Here is an 18223-nt window from a genome sequence, read left to right on the forward strand (position 1 = left end):
CTGCTTCATGACACTGAAAAGAAGAAAAAGGAAAGCTTTACAAGATTGTGAGGATGGAAACTGTAGTTCTCATTGTAGGTTGGCATGGAGCAGTCCAGCTTTGCTGCACCCATTCAACAAGGGTCTCAGAAGAGGTGTATTGTATAAATCAGTCCTTTGATTCTTTTGCCCTTGAGGGATGGAAAGAGTATTTGGGTTGTGATGGTATGGCAGTGCTGTGGTACAAGTTAGATGGAGGTGAAGTTTTGGGGAGTAAAGTAATGAATAGATTAATCCTTAAACTTACAGTACCTTATTAAGTGGCAGATGCTGCTCCTGGCTAACATCATAGCCTGCAGTTAACACTGACAGTGCGTTCAGAATATGTCAGGTTGTGGAGCAGTGCTGAAAATTCACAGAGAAAGGGACACTTGTTGGCCTACATTTTAGCAAACCCATTCTTTTATCAGATAATACTTGAATAGATTCTGTTGCATTTCTGTTACGTACAGAGCTGTGAAGAATGTTCACATTCAATTTGGATAATAGGCGCAGCTTCTATTTGTTGAAAATTTTGGCTGTAATGGAGAGAACTGTATAATGAAGAGACAGAGATGTGGTTCATAGAATACTTTTATCTGATATCATGGTGCAGGTCTTCTGAACAAAAATGTATTTTTCAGTGATACTTTACAAAGCTTATTAAAAAAGGTGAGAAATACCTCAGAAAAAGTGAATTTGAACTTCACCTATATCACTGCACCTAGGCTCTTCTCTCCATGAAGTAATAGATTTTTTTGCCTGAAAAATGTTCCATGTTCTTTCAGTTTAGCACACTTGAGTATGATGTGTGAAGCACAGGTATGCTGCTGGAGGCTCTTGGAAACCTCCCACCTCTTTTGGAATTTGTTCTTTCTGAGAGTACTATAAAACCATCTGTAGGGATGTCTGGGTGCCATAAAATATCTGAAAAGAAACATATGGTAAATTTCAGAACACAGGGTACAGGTGGATTTACCCTGGTGTTTCTAGAAGCTCTTCACACAGGTGCCAGCAACAAGGGCAGACAAGAAAAACAGAAGAGCTGCTAACAGCTGAGACTGTGTTACTTAAGTTGGCTGAGGAATAAAGTACAGTCCCCCTGCATGAACAGCTTGGTTGCCCTCATCCTGTTTCCACAGCAAATTTGTGGGTGGAATAGGGAGCTTTTGGAGAGTTTCTTCTCTCCTTTGCTTTTGTAGAGTCAGCCATGGTGACTGTGTGTATCTGAGTACTTCATTTAAAAGTCTTATGAAACAGTGCAGTGGTTTATTGTAGAGGGTTCTGTGACAGTGCTGCACTTATAAATTTTTAAACCAGGATGATGCTTGGTACAAGAGAGTGCTCTGTCTTCTTCAGCACCTTGATTTGGAGTGGAGCTGCGCTTCTGAGAGAAGATACCATTTCCATCTGGGAAAATATTTTTTCCTCTCACTGTCAGATCAAGCTGTGATTCTGTTTTTATTGTTGGCTTTGTTTTGTTTATTTTCCACATTTCTCTTAACGCTTGGAAATCTGGCAGAAGTGGCTGGTAAACTGCATAGAATCTGAGCAAGTACAGTAATATTCCCTGCAAAACAGAGCCTACTGCCCCAAAATTGGCAGCAATCCTAGATGTGAGTACAGACTGGGAGAAGAACTTAGTGGAAGCAGCCCTGTGCAGAAAGACTTGGTGGTTCTAGTGGATAAAAGGCTTGGGGTTTATAAAACAGAAAGTGACTTTTTGCATGGACGGATAATGCTAGGAAAAAGGGGAATGGTTTCAAGCTAAAAGAGGGGAGATTTAGAGGTTAGGAATAAATTCTTTACTCAGAGGGTGGTGGGGCACTACAATTGGCTGGCCAGAGAAGCTGTGGGTGTCCCATCACATCCCTGGGTGTGTTCAAGGCCAGGTTACATGAAGCCCTGGGCAACCTGATCTGGTGGGTGGCAACATAGAAGGGGAATGGAGGTGTGGTGGTGGTGGGGTGCTGGAACTGGATGGTCTCTAAGGTCTCTTCAACCCAAGCCATTCTGTGACTCTGTGTTTGTTGAAATCAGGCTGGAAGACTTGATGAAAGGATGGAATAAAGACAGTAGATGAGTCAAATTGGTGCAGGTTACATTCTGCAGGGGCTTCCTGAAATGGAATTTCAGGATGATGTCCTGTGATTTATATGTGAAGCCTGGGCCAGCTGTATCTGTAGTGGACGACTCCTCAGAAGTGATAGTTTGCAGTGGGCTAGCTTTGTATTTCCTATCAGGAAACCCAGGCACAGCAAGTAGGCCAAAGTGAGCTTGGTAAGGATGGAAAGATGACAATAAACTCGATTAATTCCTGTATAAATTGGGAGAGATGAGTGTGAAATATTACAATTCCTCAGACAAGTGTTTCCTTGCTAATTCAGTCCCTTACTATGAAAATGGAGGATTTTTTTTTCACTGAAGCAAATGACAAGTGTATCAAAGCTGTCAATGTCTCTCAGTTTGAGATATAACTTACTTTTCTTCTTTCAGACTCAACCATCTTGTTTCATTGTCATCTGTCTGATAATGTCTCTTCTTGCAGTCTGCAGTCCCCTGGCACATTACACTCTTTGTTTCTGATGAGCAAGCCTGGTGACCAGGGCATGATCGTGCCACCTTCAGTTCTTGAGTTTCCAGGTGGCACTCCTGTGAGTGATAGAGCAAACTGATTAGCTTTAAAGGACAGTTCTCTCAGAGTACCCAAAGGTCACTTCTTTCTCCATTTAGAGCACTCTGGGAAGTGATACGTGGTTGGAATTGACGCCAGGGTATTAAAATGCGGATATGGAAAGGCAAAACCAAAAGAATATGTATCTTATAAAACACAGCAACTTGGATCACAGCAGGGCTTGTATTGTGATTAAAGTGTTTCAGAAGCCTGATAGGACTGCAAAGACTAATTGATATTTTAATTAGACAAACCCAAATGAACTACAGGTGTCATCCTAGATATAAGATGTTTATGGAAGATTTCTTTTATTCTTTACCTTTCAGAGATGTATGAATCCTGGCAGTTATCCCCAGGGAGGCATTCTCATCTTCAAGTTTTTTTTTTTTTTAAATACGCTCTAGTCACCCTGATTATTTGTCTTGAATATTAAACAAGTGCCTCTTAGGGATTATCACTCAGCAGCCTTAGCTGGATCAAAACTGTCTAGACTATGACAATGCACTGTATCTATCTTTGGAGATTTATTCTTTGGGGTTTTTTCCTGCCTTTTTTCTGCTGCAGTTTCAATGTCTTTTTATTCAGATTGCTTAGGAATAATGAAAAGCAATATAGAGCTGCTGTAGAATTACCAACTTGTATGTTTTTTCCTCTTTCATGATGTTGTCTAAACCAGCAAGGTGGGTTTAGTCAAAGCCTTTGACACAAGTGTCCTTGAGTGTAAAAGAACACCAGAAAACTGTTCAGAGGGGGATCCATTCACTTCTTACTGCTCTTTCTGATGCCTTCTGACTTGAGCAGTGTATCACATAAAGCTGGGAGTTGCTGCCCTCCAGACTAATCAGGCTAAAGGCCTGGGATTGCTAAATTCTCTAAACATCCATCCCTTATTGATATCATGTGTGCTTTGGGTAGGTTTGTAAGCATGGTGAATACTCAGCATCTGCTTTAGAAGAGGGGAAATCAGCAGTAAGATGCAAACAAGCATGGTGGTCTTGTACTCAGAAAAGCTGCCTCAGTGATATTAGGCTCTGAATGCAATAGCTTATACTTTTCAATTAAGTTGGACCAATGAGTTTAAGCAAAATGTTCACTTTTCCCCCCAAAGGTGTAGCCTTATGCTATGCATCTGGAGAGGTGTGGAGATGTATTGCTATCATGTGCAGAAACGCCTTTAAAACCTGAATGTGATGCAGAAATGATGTTCTTTGGCTTGTGTGTTCCATCTTCAACTTGTTTCTTCAGGAATGCCATGTGCATCATAGAGTCATAGAAAGGCTTGATGTGGAAGGTACTTTTAAAGACCATTTATTCCAGCCTCCCACTTTCCAATAGTCTAGGCTGCTTGAAGCCTTCTCCAGATAAGGTTTCCTCAGGGCCTTTTCAGGCTGAAGAAACCCAATTCTCTTAGGCTGTGGAGATGCCCTCACAACAGAGGGGCTTCAACCCCTGAAACATCCTCTGGCTTAGCCACTTCCACTTCTGGAATCTGAATTATTCCTATGTGAATGAATGACTTTGGTATTTCCTTCAGTCTCTGTGAAACTGTGTCAGCTATTTATCCAGTGTACTTTCTTCTCTCTCTTATTGCACATTATTTGTTGTTACAGCTTAATGCATTTGTCGATTATTAAGAATAGCATGACAAACATTTGGCATCCTCACAAACAGTCTTCAGCTATTCTATGTTTATGCTCCTGTGTGATTTCTCTTCTTGGTCATATAATATTGAATCCTCTTGCCAACTTCACAATTAAAATAGTGTAAATTGAAGAAAAGTAAAATTCCAAATAGCTTTGTCACATTTTCTTAATGAATGATTTTTTTCTATGAATGGTCTTAAAACATGCAAGGAAGTTTTTTCTATCTACTCTAAAAATTTGCCCACAGTTTAAAATAAAACCAACCAACAAATAAACACACAAAGAAAAAGGTTTTGATTGAGAATCTACTAACAGAGTTTGTGTATGTTGATTTCTCATCTACAGTTTTTCAAATCTCTATCAAATCTTTTGTGTAGTGGTAGAAGCATCTAAGAACTAAGTACAGAAGTGACCAGAGCATGTCTGTCTCATGCATTTCTTTTAGGACAACTGGATTTTGGGAGGGGGAAAAAATGTGATAACTTTCCATAATCATGTGTTCTTTGTCACAGTGTCCAGAGTGCCCACCCCAAAGGATTAAAAGTACAATTTAAAGAGTACCCTACCAAGGCTTTGCCTGTCCTTTTGTCTTTGATAGGAAAAAAAAAAAAGGCAACCTCCAAAAAAACTTCATCAGAAACCTTCAGTTCTTCTTGGCTTGCCCCCCTCTGTCCAGTCCTCTTACTAATCAAGTGCCCTTGTTATTTGCAGCTTCTCTCAGGAAAAATTCATGGTAGTGTCTAGTCTTGAGAGCAGAAAAAGCTGTTGAGTATTTTTTTTTGTCCAGCACTACTTGTTCTGCATGAAATGCTTTGAAATGGCTTAATTTTTGGAAAGGGCTAAGCACCCACTGTTTGGGAAGCAGGGTGCCTTTTAAGATCTAACAATGGACAAGCAAAAGAAATTTATTTGCAGGGATCTCAAATGGAAAACAATGTGTACTGAGAAAAGATTAACACAGTAATAACCAGATCTTGATTGTGATGTAACAGTGTGAGATTTGATGTTACTGAATGGTGATACACTTCATCTCTGGTCTTCAGCAGGGAATTTTTAATCAAAAATTACCCTGTGAATTCTTAATAGGAAAGAAATGTTATTTGCTGTAGGCTGATGGTGCTTCTTAGTAGTGGAGAGTGGCTCTAATTCCAAGGACACAGAATTAAACACTTTTGGAAGAGGAACAAATTAAGAAAGAATCACCTCGAAATCTGTAATAGTGGCATTAACATGTACCTGCATGAGTAGACATATATGAAATGTATATGTAAGCAGTGTGGTGGACACAGAAAATAAGTAAATGTTGTTATTTTGGCTTCAATCAACTTGATTATAACAAAGGTAGCAGGAGAAGTGAAGCAATGTGCTTATTCATTACCACTGCACTGAAAATATTCATTCACAGGGTTTGAGAGATCAAGAGGACTTTTGAATTTTGAGTAGCACATCATTGCAATTATGTTACATAAAAATGCTTTCTACATATATATATATTTAAATTGTATATAGTTAAACTATTGTCATTACAGAGTATTTATGTAATAACATGAAAACTTATACGTAAGTACAATAGAATGTTCACTTAACCCTTCTCTTATTGCCAGGATTCAGGATAAGCAGAACCACAAAAAATAATCCTTAAAATACAGAAATTTAAATGTGTGTTTTCCCAGAACACTGAGTTATATAAATGTATGATTAAGTTACACCCTTACATTGTTTAATAACTGAAAAAGGGGTATGTTTAGATTGCAAATAAAGATAAAAGTACTACAGAGATAGGCCAGTACACTAGAAGAGATTGCCCTGAGAATTTGTGGCTGCTTCATGATTGGAAGAATCAATTCAAGCTCAGTTTGTATGGGACTCTGGGCAACCTGCTGTACTGCAAGATGTCCCTGCCCATGGCAGGGAGATGGGATAAATGATCTTAAAGGTCTCTTTCAACCCAGCCCATGACATAACTCCATAATATGAGGAGAAAAAAGACCCTTTTGAAATGTAATCTTTAAATTTTTTTACTGTTAATGCTGAAGTAGAAATTATAAATAACTGGTTATGATTAACTTAATATTCTATAGGATAGATATTTATTAGAAAAAGCCATTTCTTTCAAAATTACTCTTAAATTTGATGTTGCTAATACCAAATTTAATGCGGTGCTTATTGTGTTATTCACACAATTGCCAGAAGTTAAACAGAGCTCTTGCACCCTGCCATTTATACTGCTGATTTGTAGCAATGCACCTGAATGTTTATCCATTTGTTTCTGAAACCTTAATACATCTTTGTGGTTATTGTTGGTGGCATTACAATCATTGAGTGCAGACAAATCTATTCAGCATCTGCTATAGTAAAAAAGTAAAAGTCTGCTTTCAGTTCTTTGGATCTTTGCCAGGCTATAGCCATTTACACTTCAGTTTTGGCTGCCAGGCATAAGTCTCAGGTAGTTTCTAAGACAGGGAGAAAAAGTAGGAGGAAAAAAGGCAATAAAGGGAGTTAAAAAAATGCAATGAACACTTGGGCAGTTTTCTTTTGATTTAGAAAGTCAATGTTGCCCTAAATTGAATATAGATATATATATATATCCATCTATCTGTATGTGTTTGGCTGGATATGGATCTATATCTGTATAAATATATCTATATTTTTCTGTTGAGTTGAAACCTAGAATTGATGGGCAGATCTGGGTTGCTGTTCCAATCTGCTGTGTGAATAGCAGCTATTCTTGGAGCTTGGTAATTAAGATCTAATAATCTTGACGTTATCCAGGTACATTACCTGTGGGTGCTGGGGATTTCTGCTTTGTGTGTTCCCCTGGTTTTGTTTATTTTTCTTCTTGCAGAGTTAAATTATGAATAAATGAGCAGGGATCTGGTCTCAGGCTTTAGTGCAAGATCTAATACCTATATATTAAGCAACACATGAGTTGTATGCTAATGTGTGGGTAAGAGTTTTCTAAATCATGTTATATTGACTGGTACCAAATACATATTTTCTGTTAGCTCTCACCATTTGCGTTGCAGTAGACTGTGCCCTTTTCCAATTCTACTTCAGGTCTATCAGTAAGGGGAAAAATAAATACATTTTAAAAGTTTTGCAGCTGTGAGCCTGTGAGAAATCACAAAAAAGGTGATGTGGAGATAAATCAGGTGATGAGATGTGCTTAGGGCACTCAAAGATGTCCTGGACTTCCAGATGCCTGCAATCAGAGGAAATGTGTATTTGGAAAATATGATCAACACCAAAAGATCAAGTAATAAAAAACAGGACCAGAGAAGTGTTGGAAATAGAGCATCTTCCCAGACCCTGGAGCTGGAGTTCATGCTGCTCCTGCTTTGCCATGGGACATCTGGGTAGTAAAATCTGCCGTGAAGGTGGTGTCATCCCTTAGGTAATGCTGACCTAGAAAAGAGCAGCCCATTTGTGAGGTAATAGAACAAGCACTCCCTGTGCCTAGGATTTCAAAGTTTTACATGTGTTGAATGTAATGCTGAAGTAGACAATGAGGATAGCAGCCTGGAGGGAAGAAAAAAAGACTGAAAAAGGTTTTAAGGAGATATCAACATTGAGGAGAAAGCACGTACAGAGGAAGAAGTTATGTGCAGGTTAATTCTAATACATAACTTGACGCAAGTCCTGTTGCTGTTGTTAAAGTAGAATTTTATATTGTACTTTTAAGGTGGGTATTTTACCATGTTCCTCTCTCTCCTGCAATAAACAGATTTTAAAAATTGTTTTAAAGCAGGGTGTTTGTCAAGTGATAGTCCTTCTGTGATTTCTTTTTAGGCACTCTTATTAGAGATCACTATCTAATTAATCTTCTGCTCTGAGTGGATGTTTTTATGTTCAGTTATTAGTACTCCCCAGTCTAAACAGGCAGTACTCACAATTACAATATTCCTCAAAGGCATTGCTTCCAGTCACCATTTATGTGCCAAATATTCAGTGTTATTTTGGAGCCTGTGGTGCAGTAAGATACAGTTGTCATATGTTCTTTGTTGTAGTTTGTGCAGATGCTGCCCTGCCTTGCTTTAATTATGGATGCATGAAGTGAGACAGCGAACGTTCACAAGACTGAGATTTAAAGCTTTTAAGTGCTTGACGAGTTTGTGGTGGTTTTTGGTTTGGTTTCCTTGAGGATGAAAAGTTTCCCAACTCTCTCATTGGTGGCTGTTGCTTGGAGTAGGTGTTGTCCTTGTCACGATCATTTGAGGCTGGAGCTTTTTTGCCTCCATGTGTCACCTCCTGGAAGCATTGGGCCTTCTTATTTTGGACTCTCAGGTCAAAATTATAAAAATGCCACTCCTCTGACCTCATTCCGTTCTATTATTATGTCAAAAGCTTTAAGATCTGTATGCTGCCCTGATATTTTCCCATTTACTTCCCAAGAGTAATTGATCTGTAGCTGTCTAATTTTCAGATTTTCTGCAGCTCATACCACATCTGTCTTCATTCATTTTATGTAAATTCTAGGTCTTAAATATTAGGTTCCTTCTGAATTGTCTTTTGAGCATGTAATGGCTGGGTGAGTGTGTTTAATAGTTATGCTTAAGGGCTTGAGCTCTGTTGCTCCCTGACTATAGCTGGAGCGCATTAAATAAATCTCTAGTACCATTGCACAGTTAGGGATGATGTTATCGCTTTAACTGTACCACTCTTTTGTGATAATAACACAATCTTTTTCATAACATGGTTAAACAAATACTTCTTCATCCCGTGTCTGCATATGTTCACTGTTTTATTTTTCCTCCTTGCAAAATTTTTTGCTGCCAGTTTCTGTTTCTGGCCACTCTGTTGCCAGAGCTACACATGGCTCAATATCATGAACCCTTTGCTTTTGAATTCTCAGTTGTTCTGCCTGCATGAAAGTTCTCATTATTTATAAGGAAAGAAATACCTTTCAGCTTTTTGTCCTAACTCAAGTGTATTACATTGGCTAAGTCAACTTTTCACTAACTTTGTGGGTGTTATGACTTCCAGAGTAGCATGAACCTCCCCTATCTTTTATTCATTCTCTTTAAGTTTCCTGCATAAGTGGAGCTGTGGCGAGGGTGCCAGTGGGAAGAGAAAAGTTACTCAGCTTTAGTAACTGAAACTGGTGTTGGTGGAGAAACTGGTCAAGTTTTAAGTAATGTGGGGATTGTTGTTTTCTGTACCAAAAGAAAGGAAGAAACTAGAATAATTCAAACTCTCTCTTTTGCAAACAGCACCTGTTGTGCTGTGAAAGTAACATGAAAACTTCAGACTTGTATGACAGTGTGTCATGTTGTTGGTCTGATTTTATAGCAAAATCAGTGGCATCACTGGTTACCCTTGGGAATGAGAGAGATTATTAACCTAGGGCATCGTTTGTTTTAAAACTGAAAAACTCTAAAGGGAAGAAGATAAGGAAAGGCTATAAAGGAATAAAATTGGTAACAGTTTACACTTAGTGGCTTTCCATAACTCAGTAGCCAAAAAGAAAAGAAGATATGCAGTACATTGGAATTTTAACAATGTGATAGAAGTAGAAGGCTGAGAAAGATGATATAAGGTCACTCTCTGCAGCCATGGAGATGAGTTGTTCTTTGCTAACACTTGAGTTCATTGTATCTTAATTTATATCAAAGATATTATATTAACCCTCCCCTTCTCCAAACAGTGCATGCCAAGTACTTTAATTGCACCTGAGAGTATGGAAGGGTTTGTGCTGACACTATTTTAATAATGAAGTACCTGCATGTTTATGCTGAACTATGGGCTCAGACTCAGGTGTAAGCAGCCCACCATCCATTTTATGGCCCTCTTGCAACCATGTTTTCAGTTCAAGCTGTGACACTGAGGCTTCCACTCTTGATATTTATGGTGGAGTCTTCATATAGAAATGAAAGCAAATAAAGGATGTAAAGGACTTGCCAGAGAAATCATCAGCCTGGGAATTCAGTCTAGGAGGTTGTTGCAGAGAGGTAACAAACTTAACATCATTACTCATTTCCATTTCAGTTGCTAATGATTTTCATTGTTTGTAAGCACCTGTTTAGGAGATAATGAGAGAAATAGTTGATGTGTCTAAATATCTGAAGATCCATTACAGTTTTGTCACTCCTTATCAGCATTCCTCTGCAGCTTCTGTCAGGCCTGTCAAGATCTTTCTGGGAAGCTGATGTGAAGGGAGGAATGGGCTGCTGTGATTCTCTGCTACAAAATTTGGCTCTGCCCACTTTGTTTCTCTGTCCAGATGTGATTTTCTTGCTGATCAAAATCATTAACACTGTATTAAATCAACCTGATTTTAAACTCAGAGTTGATTATTGGTTTAGAAAACAAATACATTACCAGAACATTCATAGCAAATAACTTGTATCTCCACATGTTTTTATCTCCTCTGCTAAGAGACTTTACAAAGAGTCATTGAATCATAAAATGGTGCTTTCTCTGTAGCCTCTTTCTCTTTTTTTGATACCAGTTTCCACACTGACAGTACTACAATAATGTCTTTAACACAGGGAAACAAAAGCCTCGCTCTCATGCTTTTTACTCTTCTTGCCCCATGGCTTTTGCTTTTTAATGTGGATACAAATGTGTAATGAGGTATTTAAGAAACGCACTGATATCTTAAGTATTATTTTCTTTGGTATTCTAATCTTTCAAATGCTTTCAGCTCTTGAAACGTTATCTTTTGGGCAGCTTGCCATGCAGTTTTCCTGCTGGATTGAATGCATCTGCAAAGATTTACCCAGTCAGATTGGATGTACACTGATACTTGCAACCAAATGGAAATAACTCACTTGCTAAATTTGCCTGCATGATTCTTTTTCACAGGAAGCTGTGTGTGCAAATATCTTGATTAAATTCAGGTTTTTCATACAAAGTTTGGAAAATCTGGTGCTGGGAAAAAAGTAAATTTACATTTAAATTCTCTTCTGCTACAAGTTAAATTCCAATTTAGCCCTGTCAACAAAAATTAAGCTTATATATACAGAGGGGTAGTCTGATAGATTTACAGGCAGGTATGATGTGTATGACTTTGAATGTGATGGTAGTTAATGTTGTCTGAATAGCAGATCATTTTAAGTTACAGACTAAAGCCTTGGGAACCTGATTGATGTTATTTAAAAGTTGCTAAACTGAGTTTCCCAAGTTTGAGATGAAAAAGCTGCCTTTGATTAGTGAGCAGATCATTTTATAGGCAAAATAAATGAGATTTTCTACTTTTAAAACAAAGTCTCAGAACCCAAGCACTTACAGGAGTCTCTGTGGAAAGCAAGTTACTGAAGTTACAGTTTGGTATATGGAGGTGAATTTAAGTGACTGGAACTGAAATATGTCCCTCTGCAGGACAGTTCAGGTCACCTGTTCTATTTAGGCTGTTGGTATAAATATCTCTTCACTAATACCTCAAAAGGCTTTTTCTGAAGGGATCTGCCAGGTCCTGTCCCTTCAGTGGTGAGAAATAACAAAAAAAGAAATGCCACTGAGACAATATATTCATAGAATAATGGTAAAAGGGTAACCATCTATGCTCATCTGTTTCTCTGGCTGTGCTGGATTGAGCTGGGGTAGAATTAATTTCCTTCCCAGTGGCTGGAATGGGACTGTGTTTGAGATTTGTACTAAAAAGAGTGCTGATGGTATGGAAAAGGTTTTCTTTTTCTCTGAGCAGCACATGGTAATAACTATTAGTCAGTGCTAACTTGGGCTGAATTCAATGTGCTTAAGGGAAAAACTCCTTTTACTCTTCTAAGCAGGCAGGCAAATGATAATTTGTTTCACTATCAACCAAAATGAATTTCTTTTTGAAAATATGAGCAGAAACAAATACATTCTTATTACCTTCTGCACAGCTAATAAGAAAGCAAAGTTTGGGACATGGTTACAGAAGGGAACCAATTTTTTTCCCCTCAAATACTTGATTTTTTTTTTTTTTTTGGGTACTACACTTCATCTTGTAGTTGCATTAGGGCCAGTTGTGGCAGGTTTTGTGTTCTGCTTTGCAAATTCAATCATTCATTTTGCAATAAATCACTGGATATTTCCATGATAGACAAGAAGCATCTTGTATGTTGCTGTCCCATTCACTTCAGTCACATCAAACCCATTAAATTGGTGGTTATGTTAATGTAAATTAGAAAATAGCATGTCATTGTACTTTAAAATAACCATGTCAATAAAGTGATTAAATCCCAGGAAAAAAATAAATGCTGAGATGAGATGATACTATTTGATGAATGAGAAAATTAGGCAGTTGCAAATAGTATTTGAGCTTTTCTAATGTACTATATATGCAGATTAATTACACATTTACAGATTGAAAGCACAGTTATTACATGGACAGAGATTGTCAAGATATAATTAATATTGAGTTTTGCTTATGTTTCTTAGACTTGTCAGTAAACCAAATGCAAAAAATGTTGATGATGTACTTTCTCTTAGCAACTGTGTTTCTTGTGTTTTATATACTGTGAATATCCTTTTTAAATTTGAATTCATTCTTCCTGCAGGCTCAAACCTTTTGGAACTGCTTATTTTCCTGACATGAAAAGATAAGTGTACTCTATATAGCACAGGCTGTTTATTACCATCCAATTTGGTAAATACATTTGAAGCATCATGAAGGAAGTATTTTCTAGGGAAAAAAGAAAAAAAAATCCCTGTGAGTGTCAATTGCATTTTATTAAGCCCTCAATGGTGATGGTTGGTTCATGCTGGATAAGTTATTGAATAGAGATTTTTTTTGTTGTTGTTATTGATGTCAGTGCAAGAAAATGGATTGCTGGTATTCCTCTTATGTTTTACCTTATATTCCTTTTTTTGTACTGGAAGAAGTGAGGGTGAATCAAACAGTTCACTTATGATAGGAGGTGTTGAAAATTTTCTGTCAAGTCCTTCTGAAAACACTGAGGAAAAGCACATGAATTGTGGATTGGTGTGCATGGTTACCTTGTGACCGTGTAGCTGTTTGAGCACTGGGAATTTTTAGCTCAACTAAACTAAAAATTAAAAAAAACCCCTATAATTAACATTTAAAATGACAGAGACCTATCAATATAATGCATTTGTGGTTTGACAACAGTAAAGAGTGATGGAAGTGATGCCCTGTTTCCATCCAAAAGAGGAAAAAAGGAGAATCAGCACACCCAGAAATTTGCATGCTCATAGACATTTTTTTTTCTTAAAAACATTGTGGTGTACAGGGATTATGTTCTGTTATTTACTGTTTTCCTTGGGGCTGATGCTGGCACAGCTGGCAGATGGCAGCAAGAGCAGAGCATGTTCCAGTTTACTTTAGACTTTCTTTTTTCTCCTCAGTATCAGTGTTTGGCTTGAGAGAGTAAGGATTGGAAAGGCTTGATGATGAAAGATAAAAGTGGGCTTTCATATGTACGTAAGTATTTGCAACAATACTAAAAAGTGCTGTAAATATAAAAATCCTTATACAGGCAAGAAAATCTTAACATATTCTTCTCCTTCCTTGAGTTTTCTTTGCATTATCAAATAGCTGCATATTTTCTATTCCCTTTTGATCAATTTTGCCAAAACAAAATTAATATAAAGAAATCCTTTGAACTCAAAAAGATCTGACAGAGGCTTAGTCTTTCAAATGCTGAATTTTTAATCTATTAATTTGAACACAAAAAGGAACTAAGGAAGACTTTCATTATAAACCCAGAAGTTTGTTTTGGTCTTTCTTTCCTTTTTGGTGTTATACCAGCAAACACTTCTTTTCTTTGACAAATGTTTTCTAAGATAATGTTACTTGTAACACCCTGCTGCTAGTCCTGCCATCCTTTATAGGATGAAGGAGAGATAAGGATGTTTTAGAGGAAAAAAATTTGGCCCTAGCAATTAATTCATGCTCCATGACAATTTTTCTTAAAGCTGTCATTGTGGCCTAGTCTTGGTGTACTTCTTTGGGTTTTGGTTGAGTACTGCCTTTTTTGTTTACTTTTTGTATGAGAATGATTTATGTGATGAGATTATTCATTCTGAATTCACGTGAGTTCAGATTGCACAGTAGTTTGAATTTAGAACTGAAACTGCATGTAATTGTCAATAAGTAGGTGTTTTGCAACTTGAAGAAGTGGTTAGCCTTTATGGTATGGATGTAAAGCGTAGAGGCATTTTTCATTATTTCTCTCTATTCACAGCTGGAAAAATAACAATTTCCAGGGCTTTTTGTGTGTAGGGTTTTTTGCATAAACCCCACTTTATTTATAAAGGTAAAACAACATCCTGTGTTGGGGTTTTTTTTTGTTCATCTTCTGTTTTGGGCTCAAGGTTCCTCAAGCTGTTAGAAGAAAATTCAGTGTTGTACTGCACAATAGCACAGCCCTGATGTGTTGCTTTCACTTGAGGATGTGCAGGTTCTAAAGAGATCCTTTCCTATGAATAAGACCTCTGGAATTTGTCAAATGTCATCCACTGAAGCTGGGTCTGTGGTGGCTGTCAGAATCCATGAATCCTGGAGCCTCTGACACTGCCTGAGTTGCTCTGTCAGCAGGTTGAATGTGGACACACATTTGTCTTGGGCTCAGCCCTGTTATGTTTGGGTGTGCAGAAAATACTGTAAGGTACTTTTAGGGTCAGTGAGTTTTGGACAGTGATGGATTTCAGCTCTGAACTCCTTGGGAGCTGTGGGTTTATCCCTGCTCGTGCCAGGGATGGATAATTCTCAAAAACAGGTGTAGGTATTAAATAGCATAAAAGAAACAGCCTAAAAAGGTGGAATGGAGCAAGGTTTCAAACCAAACCTGCTGTGTCCCAGTCAGGTCCTTGGCAGCAGAGCAGACCCAACTTCTGTGACAAAAGGTGGAGAAAAGTCTCCTCACACAGGCAACTCTTTGGTAATACTGGAAGTTCTTGGGAGCAGAGCCGCTAAAATTAGCAGCTATTGGAGGCCCAAAAGATTAACCAGTTAGAACAGAGTATGAACTTTGGATTTTTTTCTTGCACTTCACAAAAAACTGGTACATACACAGTTCATGGAGTAGGGATTTTGTTGGGGTAGGTACGTAGATGGAGAGGAAGGTCCTGTGTGACAAAAGGAGTTTGCTTTTGGCAGATACTGTGAAGGATGTGGGGAAAAAATTGGGTAAAACCAGAAAAAAGAATGCTTTACAACACTGACTTATGTAATATTTCATGAGTTAGGTGAATGGCACTGAAAAGAGAAAAGCAAAGAAACTCAATATCATGTTCCTGAATATGAGTATCTGTGGAGGTGCTTGTTTCCCATTTACAAGTAGCTATGAGTCCTGGCTCCAAATTAACACCCCAAAACCACCACTAATAAAAAACTAAAACAAAATAAAACATGGAATGATGCATTATTCATATAGGAACAAGGTGTGAGACAGGAACATAAATGACTAACTGTACACAGAACAGAACATTGAGCAGCTGATAATTAGCAAGCTGATAATTTAGACTGGTTTAATAGGTACTTAGTCATCCCACAATAGTGTTATTTACAAAAAAGGGGATTTAGAGTACACCTGGCAAGTGTCCCATTAGTGATGTGATAATAGGACATATAAAACTTCACACTTCATTTATAGTATAATGTATGTATAATGATTGAAGTCAGATAATGCTTATAGTCTTAGAGAGTGACTAAATGTTCAAAGCAGGTTATTTTATAGCACTTTCTAAGTCACGTGGACAGTGCAGTCATTCTGTGTATGAAAGTCAGCTGTTGCTGAGCTGAAATATTGCAGTTAATACTGGACTGTAAATCTGGTACCTGACATATTAATCACGTGAACTCTTAAGAGGGTCAGTGCAGTTATTTTGAGGGCTTTAGCAACACTCAGCCAATATCTTCAAGGGGGGTATTCAGATACAATTTGTAATTAAAAACAGGAGTAAAAGAATGCAGGATATTCTATTGGGAATGGATGCTTCCGAAGTCATGGTTTTGAGCCTAACTTCTAATATTTAGGGACTTGGAATCTTGGTCTTTTAAATTTAATTGCTAATTGATGTTTCTGTGAAAATTTTAACCTTTCATATCTTTATAAGTTATGATGATAGTAAATTTTATTAAATACATTGCTATGTTCTTACAGAAATGCAGAGTGTTTTCCCAAAGTTTCAAGTTAGTGCTGACCCTCTACAGCCAAGATTTAGTACAGGCTCTTGAAAGTAAATAAGCACAGCACAAGTAATATTAATCTGAATATCTTGGTGTAGTATCAAGGAATACCTTAAAATTTTGCAAAGATATTTTAGTGTTCTCCCCCTTCCCACAGCCCCCTGCCATCCCTTTCCTTGGTGGAAAAAAAAAAAGCTTCAGGTGTAATTTATTTCCCTCTATATTAGAACTAGATTTGAAGAAACACATCAGCAAAGATAGATACACCTGAAAATTAACAAGGGCACAGTTTTCTGCACCTGTAGCCCTCCAAAAGCACCTATTTTTGCTTAAGCTTTGCATTTTAGTGCCAAAATTCTAAGACAAAAGTGAAACAAAAAAGAACAATACTGATTTTTACTAGCCAGATATATTCTGTGTTTTTATGCATCATATTTACTGGTAGCAAAACAAAAATAAAGTTAGTTGAAGCATTATTACGGGAAGTCCCATAAAACCTGTTGTAGTCACTTTCCTTGCTCAGGTAGGAGGATTATTTGTTCTATTAAACTTTAGTTCTGGAGATTAAATTTTAAACTTTTTAGGTTTTATTTCCTATTTTTCCAATGCTCTGCTTCTTTTTGTGACTAATTATTTTGTTATAAACCCATAATTTTTACTGAAGCTTCAAAGAGCTTTATGAGTTGGAAGGCATTGCAAAGAGCAGTTCCCTCAGAGGCAATGTTAATACTAAATACACAGTGTGAAAAGCATTAGAATTAACCCAGGAATTTAAAAAGTCTGAGATCTCTGCTCCGAAAGTATCCAAGCATCAATGGCAGTCATTGATGGGATTCATGGGTATTGACCCAATCCCTGGATATTTTAGTGCTGTTCTATGACAGCCATATGTCTTTACAAATGTTCACAGTTTAACATGAATTTTTTCAATTCAGCATTTATATTGCTTGTGAATGTGAGAGGATGAAATAATTTTATATGAAACAGGAAGCAGAATAAAAAATAGATGAACAGGAAAAAATATGTGAAAGTAAAATTTTGGTCTCCTAAGATCAAAAAACCCCGGTTTTATATAGCTTCATTAAAGATTGTAAAAATCTCCTGGAAGAATGCTGTGAAAAGAAAGGTGTCTGAGAGATTTGAGGTTGCAATGATGGCAGTGAATAACTTTCTTTTCATGCCAGTGGTATGTGTGCAGGTATATTATTTGTCTCAGCATGCTGCAACATTTGGTTTTCTGCTCAACAAGGTACTTAGCAGACATAAAATTCAATCTTCAGGAGTTCTGAAATTGTTTGCTTGTCTTAAATATCTTCTTTCTAAACTAGGTGTTGATGGTCTCTGATTAAAACAAGAGATGGGACAACTTTAGAGTCCTGCCCAAATACAACCTTTCTCATATAATGTGACGAGTAAATTAGTAGAGTAACTGAATAGATTTTTTTTTTTTCAGCCTGGTATTTATTACATCCTGTAGTTAGAAAGAAAGTGGAAAATTGTGCCTGTCACATGAAGAAAATGCAGTAGTGGAAAATCTGAGGAGGATAATACTGACATTAACTTGGCTCTGGTGTCACAGTGAAACTTGGGTGCTTTTCCACCAGTGTCCCTTATGGGGGACACTTAACATAGCCCTCGATGGCATTGCTTGAAATGAAGTGTCAGAGGTGTTGAATCAGAGTGGCTGGATGTGTGTAACTGATCTGGCTTTACAAGGATTTCCAGGATAAAACTCATATTCTTAAAACAGGGCTGGATTTTTTTCTTTGAATGTGCCTAAAACTGAACCTCATAGGCCATTTCTGGAAAAAG

Source organism: Molothrus ater, chromosome 2, assembly GCF_012460135.2.
Source record: "Molothrus ater isolate BHLD 08-10-18 breed brown headed cowbird chromosome 2, BPBGC_Mater_1.1, whole genome shotgun sequence".
In the NCBI taxonomy this organism is placed as follows: domain Eukaryota; kingdom Metazoa; phylum Chordata; class Aves; order Passeriformes; family Icteridae; genus Molothrus; species Molothrus ater.